We start from the raw sequence: 17317 nt of genomic DNA on the forward strand, positions 1-17317 counted from the left end.
CTATTGTTTCTCAAGCAGCTGGGGAATTTAAATTCAGTTAATTAAATAAATCTGGAATAAAAAGTTATGGTGATCACAAAACGATCAGATTGTAATAAAAACCCATCTGGTTCACTAATGTCCTTTAGGGAAGGAAATCTGCCGTCCTTACCTGGTCTGGTCTGGCCTATATGTGTGTGATGAAATAACTCTGTGTTCTGGCATTTGTATTGTTGTTGTACTTGTTAATGTCTGGAATATTCCACCGGTGTAACCACTAATGCTCCTCCCTAGCCCCACCCCTCTTCTGGAATGTTCTACCAAGGGCTGGGTCGGTGATGAATGATGGTTGCCCTGTGTTAACTTGATGCCATGTTCTTACTTAATAAAAGCCTTTAGTTTTAAGCTTTAACCTCATGGCCTAGAAATTCAGTATAGCCACTTTTGGGGCGGTAAAGTCGGGCGGCCGCTAAAGTTTGCGCCCGGCGCAAAGTGGAGGCCACTTCGCCGATATTCAGTAGCTTTGGCCAAGGAGTTTGCTCGAGCGCTAAAACTGGCGGTGCACGGCTATCTTTAGGCGCTAAGCCGGCGGTGCAGAGTGATACCGCCGAGGCCGGGTGCAGCGCAGGTGCGGTCATTTCTTGATTGACAGCAGACACCCTGGCGCCGGCCAGCTCTTAAAGGGGGAAGGGTCGAGTTCGTCTGCTGCCACGCCCTGGATACTGCAGCCCTCCAGCTAGGCCTAAACACTGCTGCTGGAGAGAAATAGCGCCAGGAAGGATGCAGAGGGCCCGTGAGCGAGCGCAGCGCTTCTCTGCCCATGATTTAAAGGTGCTGGTTAGGGCTTTGGAGAGGAGACGCCATATCTTGTTCCTGGACAGTGGCAAGAAGCCTGCCACCAGGGTGTACAGGAAAGCCTGGAGGGATGTCGCCCAGAGGGTCACAGCCACCTGCGATGTCCCCAGGACTGGTGTCCAATGCCGGAAAAAGTTTAACGACCTCACTCGGATTGTCAGGGTGAGTGCCCTTTCCAGTGTCCTCCTCATCCTTGCATGTGCACCTCACATTATGGGCAAAGGGACCTCAAAGCCCTAATGGCCAGCCCTCATCCAGCAGCTATGGCACTGGCATGAACATCAATTGCACTTTCTGCACTTTACACACTGGCCAAGCTATTCGACCATGGGAGGCAGTGCATACAGCAACAGGGCACCACACTGGCCAAGCTATTCGACCATGGGAGGCAGTGCATACAGCAACAGGGCACCACACTGGCCAAGCTATTCGACCATGGGAGGCAGTGCATACAACAACAGGGCACCACACTGGCCAAGCTATTCGACCATGGGAGGCAGTGCATACAACAACAGGGCACCACACTGGCCAAGCTATTCAACCATGGGAGGCAGTGCATACAACAACAGGGCACCACACTGGCCAAGCTATTCGACCATGGGAGGCAGTGCACACAACAACAGGGCACCACACTGTACTTAGAGGCCGTCCTTTCTCTTGCAGGCCAAGCTGGCCCAGAATCTGAGGAGCCGGACTGACACCGGGGGAGGCCGTCCCCAGTTCCAGCAGCTCAGTGACCTGGAGGAGCGCGTGGGTCGACTCATGGGTGGCCGGCTGATTGGCCCCGTTGCATGTGGAGATGCTGACCCTGTGCTGGGCCCCAATGGTAAGGACATCACCTTTTGGACCTCTCTCGTTCCCCTTGCGCTTCAGATCTACATCCTTTGCCACTGTCCGACCAATGCGCTGAATGCCACCACTCATGCCTCCCTCGCTGACGCCCTGTCCTCACTCTAAAGCTACTCTTGTGCCTTCCTGCTTTCAGCTGGTGAGGAGGAGGTCCCTGAAGCTGCCAGTGACAGTCCCTCGGAAGAGGAGGACGAGGAGGAGCAAGAGGAAGGCGGCCCATCGGGGGAACCCTCATCCGCGCCAGGGGATGGCAATGGAGGGGACACGTCTTCCCTGGAGGAGAGCCAGGGGGAAGTGTCGGAGGGGGGTGTAGCTCCTGTGCCCAGTGGCGTCCAGCAACGCAGGAACGGTCGGCCAGCTCGGCGGCCTTCTCCCCAGAGGGGGGACGTGTTACAGGGGAGTGTAGTTGCTGGGCCCAGTGGCGTCCAGCCACGCGGGAAGGGTCAGGCAGCTCGGCGGCCTTCTCCCCAGAGGGGGGAAGTGTTGCAGGGGAGTGTAGTTGCTGGGCCCAGTGGCGTCCAGCCACGCGGGAAGGGTCGGGCAGCTCGGTGGCCTTCTCCCCAGAGGGAGAGTCCGGCCTCCAGTCCGGAGACGGTCCTCGCCCAGGAGGTGCGCCTCCTCGATCAAATGTCCACGGACTCGGATCGACGGCACACCGAGTTCATGGGGGTTGTGGCACGGTTGCCTGGGGCCATCGAGTCCCTGGCTCATAGTGTGTCCGATTTCGGGGCCTCACAGGCCAGGGGTTTCGAGCAACTCGGGGCAGCACAGGCCAGGGGTTTCGAGCAATTCGGGGCAGCACAGGACGCGAGTCGGGCCGAATTCAGGGCAGCACAGGACGCGAGTCGGGACGACTTCAGGGCAGCACAGGCAGCGAGTGGCCAGTTGATCAGTGGTGCCGTGCAGTCACTGGCTGGTCTGATGCGGGCACAGACCAGGGCAGTACAGGCACTCACTGCTGCCACACTCGCTGTGTCAGCCAGGCATCGCCAGGGCACCTGCCGCGCTGCAGCAGCACAGCGGTCTGGCCTTCAGCAGATTGCTGCGCTTGCTGCAGTGCCAGCCCGGCCGAGTGCCAGTGTCTCAGGCGAGCAGCGAGCACCTGGCATCAGCCAGCTTGCCCCCATTGCTGCAGCCGCCACTGCCACTCCCCCAGTGAAGCTGCCACGAGCTGCTGGAGAGACTGATGCTGCCCAGCCACAGCTGCAGCAGTCAGCAGCCGGCCCCTCGAGGGCCAGAGCTCGTCTAGGCCGACCCCCAAGGGCATCTGCCGTCACGCCATGTGCCCCTCAGGAGCCTTCCCCCAGCCTTGCAGCACCCACAGGGCCCAGGTTGAGGCGGAGCAGCAGGTCGGCCAGGTGCCGGAAAAGGCTGGACAAGGACTCGCCCTCTCGGCACACAAAGTAGAGGGTGTTGCCAAATATTTTTTTATATGGGGGTGGTTGTGTTGTCTATGGGGGTGGTTGTTTTGGTAAGGCCGAGGATGAAGGCCATTTGGATGGAAAAGTTTTGTTATTCCTCCCCAGGTTGTGGGAGTGAGTCATGTGTTTGACTGTTTTTTGGGGGTGTTGTCTGTTTTTGGGTTTCATGTGGGAAGGGCCCTGAGTTTGTTCAATAAAGCTTTTTCTTTATTCAGCTTGTCCATGTTTGATGTTTGAAGTGGTTGTTGCGTTAACCGGCTGAGGGCTTGCAGAGCGGCTGCATTCATGTCCCTTCATTGCCACAAGCCATTCCCTGACAGGGGGCCTCGAAGTGTCGTTCAATAAGCCGCCGACGGACGGCCCTTGGACCTTGTGGCTCCCTCCTGGGCTGGTACTCCTCCTCCTCCTCCTCCTCCTCCTCATGGTCCTCCTGCTCCTCCTCCTGAGGTGGTGGTCCAACATGAGGTGGCAGTGCCTGAGTCCTGCGGATAGCCAGGTTGTGCAGCATGCAGCAAACGATGATGAACTGGGAGACTCTATCCGGCGAATACTGCAGAGATCCGCCGGAGCGATCCAGGCAGTGGAACCGTTGCTTGAGGATGCCAATCGTTTGCTCTATGATGTTCCTTGTGGCTTGATGGCTTTCGTTGTATGCCTCCTCAGCAGGGGTCCTGGGCGCGCGGAGCGGGGTCATGAGCCATGTACACAAAGGATAGCCTTTGTCCCCGATAAGCCATCCTCTTGGGGGAGGCTGTGCCTGGAACATGTCAGCCACAGTAGTCTGGCGCAGGATAAATGCATCGTGGCTGCTGCCTGGAAAGCGGGCATTGACAGCTAGGATGCGCTGCCTGTTGTCACACACCAGCTGTACATTGAGGGAATGGTAGCCCTTCCGGTTGCGGTAATCCTCGGCATTGTCGATAGGTGCCCGCAAAGCCACATGCGTGCAGTCAATGGCGCCCTGCACCATGGGGAAGTCTGCGATCCTCGCAAATCCGACTGCATGCTGCTCCTGCCTCTCCAGGGTCATGGGGAAGGAGATGAATTGGTGTCTCCTTGTGAAAAGGGCATCGGTGACCTGCCGGATGCAGCGATGCACGGCGAACTGGGATATGTTAGCTATGTCCCCAGCAGCGGCTTGGAAGGAGCCGCTTGCATAAAAGTTCAGAGCCACCGTGACCTTCACTTCCACCGACAGAGATGTCCTGCACATCAGCTGTGGATGCAGATCTCTGTGAAGCAGCTGGCAGATCTCTGCAACCACCTCCCTTCTGAAGCGCAGCCTCTTAACACACTGCGCGGCAGTCATGGTGAGATAGGACACCTGCTGGCGGTATTCCCTGAGTGGGTAAGGCCTACGTTGCCGACGCCTGATGCCCCCTCTGCGTCTAGGCATGGCTGCCCCTCTCACACCGCGTCTGCGAGCCCTTCGCACATAATGCTGGAACTGAGGGTTGGCACCCCATGCAGCCCCCATAATATACTGGCAAACAATGAAATCACAATGAGGCAAATTGCCAAGCTCTGGCCAGAAGCCAAAAATACCTCTCCTATGTTGGGCCAAATCAGTAAGGTCTCTTCCTTGGTCTCTGTCCAGAAATCCATTGCACAAAAGTCATTGCAGCAAAATCACAAATCACAGAAACCCCACAGTGCAGATAGAGGCCATTTCGGCCCATCGAGCCTGCACCGACACCATATCCCACCCGATCCCCGCAACCCCTACACCAACACATATCCCACTCACCCCACGTATTTAATCCCCCTAACACTAAGGGTCAATTTTTTTTTAATCATAGCCAATCAACCTAACCCGCACATCTTTGGACTGTGGGAGGAAACCGGAGCACCCGGAGGAAACCCACGCAAACACGGGGAGAATGTGCAAACTCCACACAGACAGTCACCCGAGGCTGGATTTGAACCCGGGTCCCTGGCCTTTATCGTTCAGTGTAAGTGCCCTTTAATTAGCGCTCCCCGAGGCCCGCAGGGCCTCTGCTGCGTTCCACTTCACAGTTCTTAGCACCGCCACGCCCACATTGGGCGGGCGCGACTGAAGTTCCGGTTTGGGGCGCACAAAGGGCGTTGCACGACGAAATGACGTCATAAGCTGCGCGCGCAGCTGAGCGCGCGCAAACACTTTGCGCCGGCGCTAAATGTCTACTGAAGTTGGGCGTAGGCGCAGATCGCGCTGCGCCTGGCCGCTAAGTGCCTAGCGCTCGAAGTCTACTCCTCTTAAGGCACTAACGGCTGGCGCACGCAACTGAATTTCTAGGCCCATGAATTCAGGCAGTTATTTGGCACATCAATTTTATTAAGTAACAACTTTTGGAAGATGGATCGATTTTTGAAACCAGTGCGTCTGGATATCGATCCCCATTTGGCAGACGCATCAAAGAAATTTACGCATTGGCTTCGATGTTTTGAACACTTCATCGCATCGGTCGATTCAATGGTTAACAAGTTGGGTCTTCTAACCAACTTGGTAAGTCATCAAACTTACTCGATAATTGAAGATATTACTACATATGAAGAGGCCCTCGCAGCCCTTAAGGCCCAGTACCTTAAGTCGGTTAACAAAGTATACGCTAGCTATCTTTTGTCTACTCGCAGGCAATTACCCGAGGAATCTCTGGATAATTTCCTGCAGGACCTTAAGGCTTTGGCTAAGGATTACAACTACAAGGCTGTCTCTGCCATAGTGTATCAGGAAGAAGCCACCTGTGATTCTTTCATATCTGGCCTCCGATCTAATTATATTAGACAGAGACTCCTCGAGAACGACTCGTTAGTTTTAAAAACAGTCGTCGCTACTGCTTGATCGTTAGATGTAGCCCAGAAGAATTTAGAAGTGTATGCATCAGCCCATGCATCTCTCTCAGCCTCATGTGTTCCGAGTATGGAGGCATCCATAACACCAATGGAGCCTCCACTTAATCCTATTGTTGCGGCCGTACCCCATGTTATTTTTGTGGCCAATCTAAACACCCCAGGCAAAGATGCCCAGCCAGAGAGGCTACCTGTTTTAAATGTAAGAAACGGGGACATTTTAGTAAAGTGTGTAAGGATAATCCTGTACCCGATGTCTTCTCTGCTGCTGCCTATCATTTTACTCTAGCCTCGGCTACGGTTGACCAGACCATACCGTGTTCCTTGTCGAAATCTATGATGGACATCAAGATTAATGGTCGTCCTACTGGGTGTTTGATAGACTGTGGCAGTACTGAAAGTTTTATACACCCCAACCTTGTTAACTCCTGTTCATTGAAGGTGTATCCTACTCGAAGTGAAATTGTGATGGCGTCCAAGTTCCTTACTTTGGAGGTAACTGGCTATTGTAAAGTCACATTGACCGTTAAGGATACGGAGTATAAGGACTTTAAACTCCTCATATTACCTCAGTTGTGTGTGAACTTAATTTTAGGCTTGGACTTCCAGTGTCAGCATGAGAGCGTTACCCTTAAGTATGGTGGATCTCAGCCTCCACTCACAGTCTGCGGCCTTTCTACTTTAAAAGTAAGTCCGCCTTCCTTGTTCGTGAACCTTGCTCCTAATTGTAGACCTATAGCGACTAAGAGTCGACGGTATAGTTCAGAAGATAAAACATTTATAAAAGAGGAAGTGGAAAGGCTTCAACGGGAGGGAATCATCGAACACAGTAATAGCCCGTGGCGTGCCCAGGTGGTGGTGGTTAAAACTAATGAAAAGAAAAGACTTGTGGTCGATTATAGCCAGACTATAAACTTGTATACCCAATTAGACGCCTATCCTTTGCCTCGTATTTCTGAGATGGTGAACCAGATAGCTCAGTACCGCGTGTTCTCCACCATTGATTTAAAGTCTGCCTACGATCAACTCCCCATTAAAATAGAAGACCGACCTTATACGGCCTTCGAAGCTAATGGGCACCTGTACCAATTCCTTAGGGTGCCCTTTGCAGTGACGAATGGGGTATCCGTCTTCCAACGGGAGATAGATCGTATGGTGGATGAATACGCGTTGGAAGCAACATTCCCGTACCTGGACAATGTTATTATCTGTGGGCGCGACCAACAGGAGCATGATCAAAATCTCGCGAAGTTCCTAGAGACTGCAAAGAGGTTAAACCTGACCTACAACGAAAACAAGTGTACCTTCAATACTACACGTTTGTGTATTCTTGGTTGCGTTGTGGAGAATGGGGTAATCGGGCCAGATCCTGAAAGATTACGCCCACTTAAGGAATTACCTTTACCTCACACTGTAAAAGCTTTAAGAAGGTGTCTGGGATTCTTCTCGTACTATGTCCAGTGGGTGGCTAACTACTCAGATAAAGTCCGACCTCTTATTAAGTCGACGTCTTTTCCGCTATCGGCGGAAGCTCAGAAGGCTTTCCTTAATATCAAATGGGACATTAAGAAGGCAGTGGTATGTGCCATGGATGAGAAGATCCCTTTTCAAGTGGAAAGTGATGCATCTGATTTTGCGTTGGCAGCAACTCTTAACCAAGCTGGTAGACCAGTAGCTTTCTTCTCTCGTACATTGCAAGGACCAGAAGTTCGACATTCTTCAGTGGAAAAGGAGGCACAGGCGATTATCGAAGCAGTCAGGTATTGGAGACATTATCTCACTGGCCAACGTTTTACGCTCATTACTGACCAGCGATCCGTGGCCTTTATGTTCAACACTAAGCAGAGGCAAGATCAAAAATGATAAGATTTTAAGATGGCGAATAGAACTGTCAACATATGACTATGATATTCAGTACAGGCCTGGAGTATTTAATGAGCCATTGGATGCTTTGTCACGAGGAGTATGTGCTAGTCTAGGTATAGATAAGCTTCAAAGTCTCCACGACGCACTCTGCCACCCTGGGGTTACCAGAATGAACCACTTCATTAAGTCCCACAATCTACCCTACTCTATTGAGGAGGTCCGGACAATGACCAGAATCTGTCGTGTTTGTGCTGAATGCAAACCCCGCTTCTATAAGCCGTCCGAGCCAGCTCATCTTATTAAAGCAACTCGACCATTTGAGCGTTTGTGTCTCGATTTTAAAGGTCCCCTTCCATCGAGCGACCGTAATGTCTATTTTCTTAATATTATAGACGAGTACTCTCGGTTCCCTTTTGTTATCCCCTGTCCGGATGTGACTAGTGCTGTTGTAATTAAATGCCTCTGCCAACTGTTTTCCTTGTTCGGCATGCCTAACTATATACATAGTGATAGGGGTTCTTCCTTTATGAGCGAAGAATTGCGACAGTTTTTGCTATCGAAAGGGATTGCAACGAGTAGAACTACCAGCTATAACCCTCGTGGTAATGGGCAGGTCGAGAAAGAAAATGCGACAGTGTGGAAGGCTATCGTACTGCCTCTAAAGTCGCGAGGCCTGCCGACCTCTCGCTGGCAGGATGTCCTGCCAGACATGTTGCATTCCATAAGGTCTCTTTTGTGTACAGCGACGAATGCCACCCCTCATGAAAGGATGTTTAGTTTTCCAAGAAAAGCTACTAATGGAGTAATGTTACCCACATGGTTGACGACCACGGGCCCTGTGTTGTTGCGCAGACATGTGAGAGGCCACAAGACTGATCCACTGGTGGAGGAAGTACAACTCCTCCATGCTAATCCCCAGTATGCATATATTCAATATCCGGATGGGCGAGAGGATACGGTCTCTATTAAAGATCTTGCACCTGCTGGAGCTCGAAAAGAGTTCGACTCTGAGAGTAGAGTTTTCAATCGTGGTATTGGACCTTCAGAGACACAAACCCTCAGTGTGGAAAATACTGATGATTCTGGGAATTCGAATGAACCGGAGTTAGTACTCCGGGAGGAGCCTCAGCAAGAGTTACGTCATTCCCAGAGGATTATCAGACCTCCTGACAGACTGAATCTATAGCAGGGGGTGAATGTGATGAAATAACTCTGTGTTCTGGCATTTGTATTGTTGTTGTTGTTGTACTTGTTAATGTCTGGAATGTTCCACCGGTGTAACCATTAATGCTCCTCCCTAGCCCCGCCCCTCTTCTGGAATGTTCTGCCAAGGGCTGGGTCGGTGATGAATGATGGTTGCCCTGTGTTAACTTGATGCCATGTTCTTACTTAATAAAAGCCTTTAGTTTTAAGCTTTAACCTCATGGATTCAGGCAGTTATTTGGCACATCAATGTGACTCCAGATCTACAATGTGGTTGATTCCTAACTGCCCTCTGAAATGGTCTAGCAAGCCACGCAGTCATACACAACCGCTACGAAAAACAATAATAAGAATTTTAAAATGGACCACCCGGCATCGACCTCGGCACTGGCTTCGGCCAAGTCGACCCTGCAAAGTCCTCATTTCTAACATCTGGGGGCTTGTGCCAAAATTGCGAGAGTTGTCCCACAGACTGGTCAAGCAACAGCCTGATAGTCATACTCACAGAATCAGCCAATGTCCCAGATTCCTCCATCACCATCCCTGGGTATGTCCTGTCCCACCAGCAGGACAGACCCACCAGAGGTGGCAGCACCGTGGTATACAGTCGGGAGGGAGTGGGCCTCAACATTGACTCCCGACCCCATGGGCAAAGAAACCTCCTGCTAATTACCACCTACCGCCTTTCCTTAGCTGATGAATCAGTGCTCCTCCATGTTGAACACCACTTGGAAGAAGCACTGAGGGTAGCAAAGGCACAGAATGTACTCTGGGTGGGGGACTTCAATGTCCATCACCAAGAGTGTCTCGGTAGCAGCACTACTGACCGAGCTGGCCGAGTCTTGAAGGACGTAACTGCCAGACTAGGACTGCAGCAGGTGGTGAGAGAACCAACACGAGAGAAAAACCTACTTTACCTCGTCCTCACCAATCTACCTGTCGCAGATGCATCTATCCATGACAGCATTGGTAGCAGTGACCATCACACAGTCCTTGTGGAGACGAAATCCAGTCTTCACACTGAGGACTCTCTCCATCGTGTTGTGTGGCACTACCACCGTGCTAAATGTGATAGATTCAGAAGTGATCTAGCAGCTCAAAACTGGGCATCCATGAGGCGCTGTGGTCCATCAGCAGCAGCAGAATTGTATTCCACCACAATCTGTAACCTCGTGGCCCGGCATATCCCTCACTCTACCATTACCATCAAGCCAGGGGACCAACCTCGGTGCAGAAGAGCATGCCAGGAGCAGCACCAGGCGTACCTAAAAATTAAGTGCCAACCTGGGGAAGCTGCAACACAGGACTACATGCATGCTAAACAGCGGAAGCAGCATGCTATAGACAGAGCTAAGCGATCCCACAATCAATGGATCAGATCAAAGCTCTGCAGTCCTGTCACATCCAGTTGTGAATGGTGGTGAACAATTAAACAACTAACAGGAGGAGGAGGCTCCATGAATATTCCCATCCTCAATGATGATGGAGCCCAGCAAAAGACAAGGCTGAAGCGTATGCAACCATCTTCAGCCGGAATTGCCGAGCGGATGATTCATATCGGCCTCCTTCTGAGATCCCCACCATCACAGAAGCCAGTCTTCAGCCAATTCGATTCACTCCACGTGCTATCAAGAAACAGCTGAGCGCACTGGATACAGCAAAGGCTATGGGCCCTGACAACATCCAGGCTGTCGTGCTGAAGACTTGTGCTCCAGAACTAACCGTGCCACTAGCCAAGCTGTTCCAGTACAGCTATAACACTGGCATCTGACAATGTGGAAAACTGCCCAGGTATGTCCTGTCCACAAAAAGCAGGACAAATCCAATCCGGCCAATTATCGCCCCATCAGTCTACTCTCAATCATCAGCAAAGTGATGGAAGGTGTTGTCGACAGTGGTATCAAGCGGCACTTACCAATAACCTGCTCACTGATGCTTAGTTTGGATTCCGCCAGGACCACTCGGCTCCTGACCTCATTACAGCCTTGGTCCAAACATGGGCAAAAGAGCTGAATTCCAGAGGTGAGGTGAGATTGAAGTCAATGGGAATCAGGTTGAAAACTCTCCACTGACTGGAGTCATACCTAGCACAAAGGAAGATGGTTGTAGTTGTTGGAGGACAATCATCTCAGCCCCAGGACATAGAAACATAGAAACATAGAAGATAGGAGCAGGAGAAGGCCATTCGGCCCCTCGAGCCTGCTCCGCCATTCAATGAGATCATGGCTGATCATTCAAATTCAGTACCCTGTCCCTGCCTTCTCCCCATACCCCTTGATTCCTTTAGCCTTAAGAAATATATCTAACTCCTTCTTGAATATATTTAATGAATTGGCCTCCACTGCCTTCTGTGGTAGAGAATTCCACAGGTTCACCACTTTCTGGGTGAAGTAATTCCTCCTCATCTCTGTCCTAAATGGCTTACCCCTTATCCTTAGACTGTGACCCCTGGTTCTGGACTCCCCAACCATCAGGAACATCCTTCCTGCATCTAGTCTGTCTAGTCCTGTTAGAATTTTATAAGTTTCAATGAGATTCCCTCTCATTCTTCTAAACTCCAGCGAGTATAAGCCCAATCGACCCAATCTCTCCTCATACGTAATTCCTGCCATCCCAAGTATCAGTCTGGTGAATCTTCGCTGCACTCCCTCCATGGCAAGAACATCCTTCCTCAGATAAGGCGACCAAAACTGCACACAATACTCAAGATGTGGTCTCACCAAGACCCTGTGTAACTGCAGCAAGACATCCTCTCGCTACGAAAGCCAACATACCATTTGCCTTCTTAACCGCCTGCTGCACCTGCATGCTTAACTTCAGCAACTGGTGCACAAGGACACCCAGGTCTCGTTGCACTTCCCCTTCTCCCAATCTATTGCCGTTCAGATAATAATCTGCCTTCCTGTTTTTGCCACCAAAGTGGATAACCTCGCATTTATCCACCTTATACTGCATCTGCCATGCTTCTGCCCAATCACCCAACCTGTCCAAATCATACTGGAGTTTCTTGGCATCCTCCTCACAGCACACACGCCCACTCAGCTTTGTGTCATCTGCAAACTTGGAGATATTACATCTAGTTCCCTCGTCTAGATCTTTTATATATATTGTGAATAGCTGGGGTCCTAGGACCGATCCCTGCGGTACCCCACTAGTCACTGCCTGCCACTCGGAAAAAGACCCGTTTATTCCAACTCTTTGCTTCCTGTCTGCCAACCAGTTCTCTATCCAAGTCAGTACCTTGCCCCCAATCCCATGTGCCTTAACTTTACACGCTAATCTCTTATGCGGGACCTTATCGAAAGCCTTCTGAAAGTCCAAATACACCACATCCACTGGTTCTCCCTTATCTATTCTACCAGTTACATCCTCAAAATATTCCAGTAGATTAGTCAAGCATGATTTACCTTTTGTAAATCCATGTTGACTTTGTCCGATCCTGTCACTGTTTTCCAAGTGCTCTGCAATTACATCTTTTATAATGGACTCTAGCATTTTCCCCACTACCGATGTCAGGCTTACTGGTCTATAATTCCCTGTTTTCTCTCTACCACCTTTTCTGTGGAGCGGGTGGACATGCCTTACCAGTGGCTGTCAAAGTCACCAGTGCCCTCAACTTCTTCCAGGGATCTGCAGCAGACATTTGCGGCAGCTCGAGCAATGTGCAAATGTCTACGATGACCTGGCGCGATAGTCTGAGCCTCCTTTGGCACTGCTGCTCAGTCATGTTGAGGAAGCTCATCCTCTGCCTGAATACCCTGTGTTGGGGATATCGCCACTGGTGCGGTGCAGCCCTGTGCTGATGCCCTCTGTCCTGTGCAGCATCAGGTGGTCACCGATGCCCTGTTTGACAAGTCAGCCAATTATATCAACTTTGCCACTGATGAAGCCAGTGTTACTGAGCGAGCGCTTGGCTTTGCCACTCTGCCTGGCTTCCCATGGGTGCAGGGCCTCATTGACTGCACACATGTGGCCATCAGGGCACCCCATCATCACCCAGGAGTCATTGTCAACTGCAAGGGCTTCCACTCCCTCAATGTACAGCTCGTCTGCAACCATAGGAAGATCATCATGCACGTGTGTGCCAAATTCCCTGGCAGCTGCCATGACTCTTTAGTCCTTCGCCAGTCCAGCCTCCCTTAGCTCTTCGCTCGTCCAAACAGACTTTCCGGCTGGCTGCTTGGAGACAAGAGCTATCCATTTGGCTCATGACACCCTTGAGAAGGCCAAGTACTGAGGCCAGGAAAGACACAATGAAAGCCACATTTCCACCAGATGTGTCATAGAGCAGACAAGCCAGAACTTCGGGTCCCCACGGGTGAGTACGCGCTGGGGACTCACATGTAGGCCCAACGAAAGTGCCGGTTTCGTGCACGCACTGCGCATGCGCGGGAAACCAGAACTTCCGTTCCCTTAAAGGAAGGGGTTCACAGGTCGAACGCGTGCGCTGGAGAGGCAGCGCGTACGCCTGGAACTTCTGTTTTTTTTGTAGCTTTCTCCGGGAGGGTAAGTCTCCAGGAGCTACGCTTGTAAAACACAGTCGCAAGGCCTGCTTTTAACAAGGTAAGTGATGAATTAAGTTATATTTTTTCCACAGGTTTATTATTTTTAAATACTTTAAAGAAAGGTAAGTTTATTTTTAGCCCTGTTAGAAACTGTAATTAATTTTTTCAAAAATTTAAATTATTGTTTAAAATTGTTATTTTATGTAATTTATAGTTATTTTAAAAAGGCGATTAAAAAAAAATTATTTGAAGCTTTAGTGGTATTTTGGGGCTGAATTGTATTCATAGATTTGACAGCTCTTCCTGTCAAATCTATGAATAGAGATTCCCTGCTACCATTGGCTCTCCATGGCCCACGTGATCCCAGGGGACGCTTCGAACTAACTACGCCCCTGGGATACGCAAGCACTGCGCGCCGGCAGTTGGAGGAGGCCCAGGATCGGAATCCCACGCGGGCCCACAGCACAACGGCCGGCGCGCTAGGTAAGTGCAAGTCGGAGGCTTGCACCCGCGGGAAGCCTCCGACCCGAATTTCTGGGCCAATTAGTTATGCTCAAAATGCACTTCCGATGCCTTGACAGATCTGGAGGAGCCCTTCAGTACGCACCATCCAGGGTCTCCAGAATCGTCGTGGTCTGCTGCGCCCTGCACAACAGGGTGCAGCAGCGAGGATTACTGCTGCATGAGGAGCAAAGCACTGAGCACACAGCCTCTTCGGAGGAGGAGGAGGAGGAGCATCAGCTGGAAGACAAAGAGGAGCAGGAGCTGGAGGAACCTGCGGGCCAGATCCCACCAGCACCCAAGCACCGGGAAGCCAGGGATGGCCTCATCATGTCCAAATTTACTTAACTTTACGCAGTACACCCATATGGCTGCCACATGCTGTGCCAGGTTGGCACCACCCCACAGCAGCACCATAAAGGATCCCGACAATAACCAAGCTATTCCTTTCACACTGACCACCATTACTGGAGGTACCATTATGTTTCACCATTCACTGCAACTCACTAAGCCACTTCCAAAGGTGCAAACAAATGTGTCCAAGACAGGAAAGTGGTGAAAATAAAGATTTTTATGGTTGACAATACATTAATGGAAACTTGACATTAACATTGACTAAAACACCCAAGTGGCTACCCTTGTGAATCTACTTGTGTGTCATCTTTCTCTTCCGCGTGCTTCTACGAGGTGCTACCCCTGTGGCTTCAGCAGAGGTAGAGGCAGCCTGCCTACTTCCCTGCTGCGACTGCTTAGACACTCTTGGTGGACGTCCTCTGGGTTTTGGAGCTTGTGATGGGCCCACCAAAGTCTGCTCCTCCTGCGACTGTGCAGGGGCAGATTCGGCCATCGCGATCCGAGGCGGCATCTGGGGCTCTGACTGAGGGAGTGGCAACGGGGGAGAAGCGTAAGCGCTTTGAGAGGAGCCCCCACTTCCCTCTCCCCTCTCATCGTCATCCCTCTCATGGGCCACCCACACTTCCCTGCTAGCAAGGAGCTGGAGAGCACCTTGCTGCACATCAGTGGAGCCATGAGGACCCACGTCTACGCTGACATCACTACTAGGCAGGAGGTCTATGAGCCTCTGCCATCTATTCTCCACAGATAGCCATTTATTCTCCATAGAGACCATGTGCTCCTGTGAGTGGTGCATTAGCTGCTCCATGCAGGTGGCCATCCTATCCATGGAAGAGCCTACAGTCGCCAGCACCTGCGACACAGTGGTGCTCATGTTGGTGATGGTCTCCTCCATTCTCCGAACTTTTGCAGACATCGCGGTCGCAAAACCTGTCAGAGCCTCCTGCGCTTCTTCCTGCACCTCCAGGATCCCCCTCTTTCTGGCTGGCCCCCGAGGCTCACATCTGCAGGCAGCTGAGCAGAGCTGGGAGTGTCCTGTGCCCTCCAGCGAGGAGTCTCCACTGCTGTCCCTGTCTCCACCATATGCTCTTGCTCACTTATGACTTGTGACGGACCCGGTGACAACACTATTCTATCTCGCGAGGGACCCACCAAGGTGTGCGTCTCTGCGCTGGTGCTGGGTGCGCTCATGTCTGGAGACACTGCGTCCTCAGAGGCTGGAGGCTCCTCTGAGGAGTTGTCTTCCTCTTCCTCCTGGATAGTGGTGGGGGGGGGGGGTGTGGGGCTCTTGATGGACCTGTGTGAGAGTAAAGAGATGAGTTAGATATGCCATATGAAGAATGGGTACACATACCATTATGCACCTGATGACCATTCAGTGACTGATGACATCAGTCCCCATATGAGTGACTGATGTATGCCATGTAGTTGTATGATATGTAGTTCTGTCACCAGGTTGCTGAGATGTCCTCCTCTCTCCGTCTCCCACCTCCAGCTGCTCGGTCACTCCCGATACTCCCAACTCAGCCTCCTCTGCTGTTGTGAAGGTGGCAAATGATGGAAGTCCACCTCCAGTTCTCTCCCTCTCCCTCATGTTGTGGGCTCTCTTCTCCTGCAAGGAAGGAAAGAAGAGAAGGTTGAGTGAGAGTGATGGAATGAGTCTAAGGAATGGATGGGTTACATCTTTAGAGGGAGACTATGATGGATTGGGTTGGCAATGCCATGTGGCCTCCTTATGTGTTAGTTGGTATGATGGCACTAGGATGAGGCTGAGTGTGAGGGGTGGCTAGTAAGATGGGGATGTGATAATGTAGTTAGAGAGAGAGGGATGGGTGGACATGCAAGGTATATTGGTGTGACTAAGGATGTGTAGGAGTACGGTTGGGAAGGCAGAGTGATGGGGATGTGATGAGAGGCACAGCAGAATAAAGTTGAATGTGGCTTTGCACACACCTTTACAGCTCTAATGAGATCATTGAAACATTTCCGGCACTACACCCAGGTCCTCCTGAACACATCCCTGCTGTTGACCTCCTCTGTAATTTGGAGCGAGGCTCTTTTCATCTCCTGGGGAGGTCTTTTCCACCCACTGGAAGGGAAAGGACCACCCTGCGTGCTGTGACTCCCTCCAGAAGCATATGGAGGGAGTCATCGGAGAACCTGGGTGCAGCCCTCTGCCTCTGTGTAGCCATCTCTCCAATTATTTGGAGAAATCAAAACCTTCAGCGTGCTGGCTGCACAATCCCAGAAGCACCTTCAAATGCAATGTGGCCATGGCTCCTTTAAATATCCCGGCTGAAAACGCGTCATCGATGACGTAATCGGACCCGCACCATTTAATTGGACCGGGTAACGCGCAGGGCGGGCTTAATAGGCCCCATTAGGGCAAAGTCGATTTCTGCAGCGGGATGGAAGCAAAAACGGGCTCGCGACCCGCCACGCCGACCACCCGCGCCCGACCCGCCCAGGTACAGAAAATTCCGACCTTTGTGTCCTCCTCACAGCTTACTTTCCCACCTAGCTTTGTATCATCAGCAAACTTGGATACATTACACTCGGTCCCTTCATGTAAGTCAATGGCCCAGTAATTCCGGGCACAACGCGTGAGTACGGACGGGGTACTCACGCATGTGCCCGGAGGAATTGCCGGTTTTCAGCATGCACAGCGCATGCGCTGAAAACCGGCATTTCCTGTCCTCTGACCCAAGGGGTTAAGAGGCAGTATGCGCGCGACTGCACAGGCAGCGCGTGCCCAGTGAAATTCCTTTTTTTTTTCACAGTTGCCCGAGTGTAAAGGCCTCCGGTTTTTACCCGTGGAAAAACCAGATGTAAGTATTTAGTTTTATAGGTAAGTGGGCTTTTAGTACAATGTAGACATTTTTTTTCCACAGGTTTGTTATTTTTAAAGAATTTACAGTAAGGTAAGTTTAGTTTTAGACCCTATTTCTTAAAAAT

This window comes from Somniosus microcephalus, chromosome 28 (genome assembly GCF_052327205.1).
Source record: "Somniosus microcephalus isolate GS21.2 chromosome 28, FLI_Smic_1.0, whole genome shotgun sequence".
NCBI classification, from domain to species: Eukaryota; Metazoa; Chordata; class Chondrichthyes; order Squaliformes; family Somniosidae; genus Somniosus; species Somniosus microcephalus.